This window comes from Pinus tabuliformis, chromosome 2_2 (assembly GCF_031772625.1).
Source record: "Pinus tabuliformis cultivar Carrire ecotype Pingquan chromosome 2_2, CPIR1, whole genome shotgun sequence".
NCBI classification, from domain to species: Eukaryota; Viridiplantae; Streptophyta; class Pinopsida; order Pinales; family Pinaceae; genus Pinus; species Pinus tabuliformis.
The window spans coordinates 76,980,485-76,987,478 of record NC_142300.1 but is presented as its reverse complement, the minus strand read 5'-3'; the positions used below and the strand labels follow the sequence as shown (position 1 = coordinate 76,987,478).

The 6,994-nt window shown below is 34.4% G+C and overlaps 1 pseudogene; it reads left to right on the top strand.

Moving 5' to 3' along the window:
• Positions 1-1,722: 1,722 nt before the first annotated feature.
• LOC149191524 (bZIP transcription factor 29 pseudogene) lies at positions 1,723-2,319 on the top strand (annotated as a pseudogene).
• The last annotated feature ends 4,675 nt before the right edge of the window (positions 2,320-6,994 follow it).

The following is a 6,994-nucleotide window of genomic DNA, read 5'->3' as shown; positions in this document are numbered from 1 at the left end:
CATTATTGACTTGCTGTTTATGGGAGTCTGCTTCATTGTTCTGAACAGAAACAGGTTCAGAATGATGACTCCACTGGTGTAATTCTTCCTGCTGTAGCTTTGTTTCAAGCTGCAAAAACTCAATATTCTCACGTGCAGTTTGCAGAGAGGTTTGGATGTCAAAGAGAGTTTCTTTGTTAACTTTGACCATCTCATCAACAGTGGAATGAATTAGGATATTCAATAACTTTAATGCATCTTCAAGTCTGGCCATTTTTCTTCAATGTCACTTAAAGAACACAACTGAGGCAACAACAACAGAAAAATAATATTGTACTCTTACTACAAGATATTGTAAGGGCTTATCAAGTGGCAACAATGTCGCGAAAATGGTTGATGGAGCAGGACCTGAGTAAGTTGGATGTTACCAAGTTAAACTACAATAAACATTTCTCGTCAAGCTACAATAAACATTGGTACAATTGGGCACATGGTAAATCAACAGTCCACAGTTCGTTTCAAGAATGAACTAGAGCATAACATCACCAATGCAAAAAATATATAAATGTGAAGATGAGCGCTGTCCTCAACTTCAAACTTCAGAGCATCTAGCTGCTATGGAAATCATGCAAAATCTCTACAAGAAACTGCTCCAAAATCTCTACAAGAAACTGCAAAAAAATGACTTCCAAAAATGTCTTCAAAAATGCTTCAAATTCACTTCACAATGCTGATCACTTCTCCACGAATCACTTCACTCAGAGGTTGTTTCAAATTGTTCCACAGACAACACCAAATTTGCTTCGAGGTGGCTTCAATACTGCTCTTAAAATCTGCTTGAGCATGTGCCAAGTCATAAAAAATTTGACTTACAAATCATCTATCAGTGTTAACTCCAGTTATACTGCATTCACCATTCAACAATACAACTGCAACGAGGAACATCCATTTGTCTATAAGCGAAAGCTTGTGCACAGTATCAAATTAAACAGACATGCATGTAGATAGCCAAATTGAATTCTGCGATAGAATTTCATCCAAAAAACTCAAATTCAGAGAAATGACAACGATAATGCTTCCCTGCTCAGAGGAATAATTATCTCCGGATGTCAGACCTCATGAAACAATTACTGATTTGATTCGGTGTACAACTGTGAGCCGATACAGGCACTCGTTACCCTCCAATCTAAACAACAAATACAGTGCTCTTGCTAGCCACACATTCAATACTTGATTTTACACGGCAATAAAAGGAGAATAATCTACAGTCTACAAAATGTGGTACAGATTCGAGCCTCGGCTTTCAGCACTGTGGAAGTCACCACGCTGTTCTATTCCTTAATCAGCATTTATAGATCTTCAAAAGCTTACTGCTGACCCAAGGATACTCTGACTATAGCAAATTTCTCATTTTCTTCATCAAATAAAAGTCAAACTACCTATGTTAGCGAGAGACAATTCCAAAGGTCATGTAAATCATAAAACCATCACTGCCAGAAAATATTACTTTACATAGCAAACTAATCCCTGCTTGCCGGGTATTTGCAATTGAATTTTACAAAACCTTGTGTGCACGAGAAAAACGTAACCAAAAAAAGTGCACTTGGTGCCTACCCACTATTGCATATACTTGCCAACCTTTTCCGCAGTAGTAGTACAATTCTAATCATAAATCTCATGCAGCACAAAGCCTAGCAGAACGCTGCTTCTCATCATCATCCTCATCATGTCCGGGGTGTTTCAATGGACAGTGTTCTTAGTAGCTTCCAAAACAGTGAGAATCCGAATCAGAAACCGTCCCCCTCTCCTACAGGCCGTAACATCAAACATTTTCACAGTAATTCCATGGATGGGAGCATGAATTTCAAACTTGAATTTGGCAATGGCGAATTCAGTGGACCTGAGCTCAATAAAATAATGTCCAACGAAAAACTAGCAGAGATTGCTATGACCGATCCAAAACGTGCAAAGAGAATATTGGCCAATCGGCAGTCGGCTGCATGCTCTAAGGAAAGAAAGATGCGCTACATCTCCGAGCTGGAACGTAAGGTGCAAACGTTGCAAACTGAGGCTACCACATTGTCCGCACAACTTACCCTTTTGCAGAGAGATTCGATGGGGCTCACTAATGAAAATAATGAGCTCAAGCTTCGGCTGCAAGCCATGGACCAGCAAGCCCAATTTCGAGATGCATTAAATGAGGCTCTCAGCGAGGAGGTTCAGCGACTAAAATTAGCGACAGGACAGTCAATCTCCATGAATTCACATTTGTTTCAGCTTCAGCAGCAGAGCCCCCATGTTGCAGAGATCCTTGACTATTTGCCAGTGATCAGAAGATAATCTCCTTTCCCCATAACTCAAAGAAACCAAGCGTGCCATGGTAGGCAACGATTGATATGCAGTTCGCAACTGGAAACGCACCACGCTTCACTTTCTTCTCTGCGGCATGCAAAAGTCATGTAATTCCAATAACGCTTAACTTTTACACATCATTCTCCATATGAGGTCGAGTCCCTTCTGAGAGCAGGCGCGGAAAAGTCTGAGAGCAGGAGCGTTTCTCAGAAATTACAAAGAGCGGAAAGTATGAGAGCAGGCGCTAACGGTAGTCACAATGGCAGTTGAGCAGACCTGAGAGAAGCGTTAGGGCGCAGTTATGGACAGAGGCGCAGTCTCTGGCAGTCAGAGAGCAGGTTTGTCAGATGCGCAGAGAAAACGGATAGAGAGCAGAGAGCATATGCAGAAGTTAATCAATGCATTAACGTTCAAGGGTAGAGGCACAGACAAACGTTCAGCATTTAATATGTCAGAGTGCGCAGTCAATAAAATTGACAGAAAAGCATCTCAGAACCGTTTTGGACAGATGCGTTATATGGCAGAGGGCCAGGACTGACATGAAATGCACATAACAGGCCACAGAAAAACAAGTGGCTCTGATACCATGTTAAGCACACATGGACAGCAAACAATAGGAAAGATAAATCAGTGAGTGCATTTTTTTATTAACATAAGATACACATTTATAGTACAATAGGTGACTCTTGGGATTCAGATCCCAAGGTCTCTTGGACTGCTTTGTCCATTCAACTTCCACGCTAACCCATTAGGATTAGGTGTCCAACAATTAGTCTCATTTTCATCTAGACTCATTTTCATCACCCTCAAACTCCTTCAACAGTCCCCATCAAAATTGAAGAGTAAGCTAGCCAACAAGAAACGAATTGGGGCTTTGGGAAGGGAAAATTGAGGAGGACACCTCCCCCAGAGCCAAGGGTAAACAACTTGTGACATCCATGACAAGGCCAACCACTATATCAATCACATCTAAGAAACTAAAAGCATAAACAACCTTGCTACAGGAGAAAGCAAGGGTTCTACAAGAGAAATACAAGGCTGCTACAAGGAGGAGCAGATCTAGAAAAAGTGTTATAGGAGGAGGCAATAACATCAAAAGAGGAAGAAATGGAACCCTAGGAACTCCAAGAGCTTGAACCACAGCCTAACCTGGAGTTCTAATATAAATTTGTGAAAGTAGGAAGGATTATTCCTGAGAAATTTGTAGTACTTCCCTTATTCAAATTGGAAAAAGAGAGCGGAAAACTCACAGATGGATGTATATTGTAAAATCAAATAAGGTAGTGGATGTGGGACAACAACGCCAAGTCTGCCTATCAAACTAGTATCAGGATCATAGGTGTTTCCTAGAGGAATACCATCCATGGTTGAGTTCTATTAAGAAAAAACCACCTCTACAACTGCCTATGACATCAAGAAGATACCAAAGGACACCATGACAAAGGAAGAAAAGAGGAAGAGGACTAGGTTTCTCAAGGGTGAGCAACAATTTTAGTAGGGGGAGACGACGGGCCCTAAAATTGTCTATTTTATTAGGTCCATTTGATTATTTATAAACACTTAAAACATTTATTTGACCCCCTTACTTGCACATCATAGAGTTAATTTGTAGTATTGATGGGTCCTTAGGAATTTGTTTTATCCTTGCTTATTATGTGCCTAATATTATTTATTTTTATATAATTGAGGCTTCTGTGATCCATAACAAGTTTATAAGAAAAAATTTCAGTGATAATCATATCAAAATTCATTTGTCGACGTGTTTCAAACCAACAAGTGTGGTTCATCGTCAGGACAAGATGAAGAACCAAATCATAGCAACAAATTAAATAGAGAGACCCCTCATTCAAACAGATAGAAAGAAGCAACCATTAGGGGACTTTTGAGGTCTAAAATGGACCTCCTAAGGAAATTATAAAACAATAGTGGAAATAATAAAAGAATGTTATATTACATCATCAAATTTTAGAGGGAAAAAATAAAAAAGACTATTTTTTCAACTCGTATTTTCAACTTATCTCCCTATGGTTTTACTCAAATTTTGAGTGGAAACACTCGTTGGATGCAAAATTTGATTCCTCATCCAAGGAGCACCCATGTGGCATACTTTCGATGGATCCTGCTAGACGAAAAATGAGAAATACATGAAAAACATGATTGCAATCATGTTTTTCATGTATTTCTTATTTTTCGTGTAGCAGGGTCCATCGAAAGTATGCAACATAGGTACTCCTTGGATGAGGAATTAAATCTTTCATCAACGAGTACTCCCGCTCAAAATTTGAGTAAAAAAATAGGGAGATAAATTCAAAGTACAAGTTGAAAAAGTAGTTTTACTATTTTATTATTTTTAATAATTTTACTTTTTTACTCCAAAAATGGTGAATCATCCCCCATGGTTGACATCATCAAATTAAATGTTACTATCTCTTATAAAGTTTATTTTAGTTGTACATTTTTCTTAGGAGACCCATTTTAGACCTCAAATTTCCCCTAATGTAATTTTGACCACAGGAAATAGCTACAATTGACTGGACTACAACTAAATTTGACTACATCAACGGTAGGGAAAGTTACTAATAAATTAATTAGTAAATTTGTTATATTTAATTATTTTGATAACATTTCATATGTATAATTGTTAATATTTTTTTTTCAATTTCAAACTAAATAAATTATATGTGAAAACTTTTGTTATGGGATTGAGAATTATTGATTAAATAATTAGTTAGTTAATTTGTTAGAATTAATAAATTTGATTCAATTTGATATGTAACTCAACATATCCATTAATTCTTTTTCTCTTTTCAATTTAATTGAGACTAAATGTTTTTAATTTATTTAGGATATGAATTTATAGTATTTAATTTTTTTTTAATTAATTAATTTTTTACATCTAATACTTTTGATTCAATTGCATATGTAATTATATTAAAAAAAAAAATCCTTTTTCAATTTAATTGAGACTAAATGTATTTAATCTATGAACTTCTGGTATTTAATTTCTTTTAGTTCGTTATTTTTTTTTCGATTTAGTAATTTTGATTCAATTTGATATATGTAAACTTTTGTTAAGGGATAAATTCATGTAAAATTAATAAAAGTTTAATTTTACATGAATTTATCCCTTAACAAAAGTTTACACATATCAAATTGAATCAAAATTACTAAATCTAAAAAAAATAACGAAGTAAAAAAAATTAAATACCATAAATTCATAGATTAAATACATTTAGTCTCAATTAAATTGAAAAATTATTTTTTTTTAATATAATTACATATACAATTGAATCAAAATGATTAGATGTACAAAATTAATTAATTAAAAAAAGAAATTAAATACTATAAATTCATATCCTAAATAAATAAAAAGCATTTAGCCTTAATTAAATTGAAAAGAGAAAAAATTTTAACAGATATATTGAGTTACATATAAAATTGAATCAAATTTATTAATTCTAACAAATTAACTAACTAATTATTAAACTTCTCCAACCATTGATAAGAAGATAATGCATATCAATTAAATCAATTAAATTCAACTAACTAATTATTTAATCAATAAATCTTAATCCCATAACAAAAGTTTTCACATATAATTTATTTAGTTTGAAATTGAAACATATATATATATATATATATATATATATATATATATTTATTTATTATTAACGGTTATACATATGAAATTTAATCAAAATAATTAAATATAACAAATTTACTAATTAATTTATTAGTAAACTTCCCCTACCCTTGATCTAGTCAAATTTAGCTGTAGTCTAGTCAATTGTAGCCATTTCCTGTGGTCAAAATTAGTTGCTTCTTTCTAGCCGTTTGAATGAGGGGTCTCTCTATTTAATATGTTGCTATGATCTGGTTCTTCATCTTGTCTTGACGATGAACCACACTTGCTGGTTTGAAACGCATTGACAAATGAATTTTTATGTAACTATCGTCGAAATCTGTTCTTATAAAATTATTTATTTTTGTAGAAAATTGTGAGAATATTGGGTAGATTATGAATATGTGGAGGATGAGATCATTTAGGGAATTTCTCCCTACTACAAGAGGATCAGGATTGGATAATAAATCAATAGGATATTATGAAATTATTGAACAAATTCTGAAGCTCCAATGATTGAGAAAATCTAGGAATGTGTTTCCTATCATTTAATGATGATTCCTAGTGTTGGGAACAACATCCAATATTTGAGGGATTTTGGAGGGGAAAGCTTCCTCCTTTCAAGGAGAATTCCCCCTCATCATTTTTTACAAGTACGAATTCTAATTTTCCTCTAGAGAAATGTATTTCTTAGTCTTCTTGTGGAGAAAACTTGTATTTTTGCAACTCCACTTTCATTTTCTAGCATGGATGTACTTGGATTGATTCAAATAATGAAGTTTGATGCCATTTTTAGCTTCTAAATCTTGGTTTCCTTCACAGGACTCTGAGTATCCTTGGGGTTTTCCATCCCAGAAGCCTTAAAGCCTTTTGTACAATTGTCTTTCTTCTTTTCACTTTTTATTCGCATACATCTCTTATTCTTGTTTTTCCTATTTATGCATTTAATATTGATGCTTCTTTTGATGTAGGATTGAGTTAAATGTTTGAAGTGAGTTGCTTTGTAGGTTATTTACAGAGTCAAAAACATGATGCATCCTT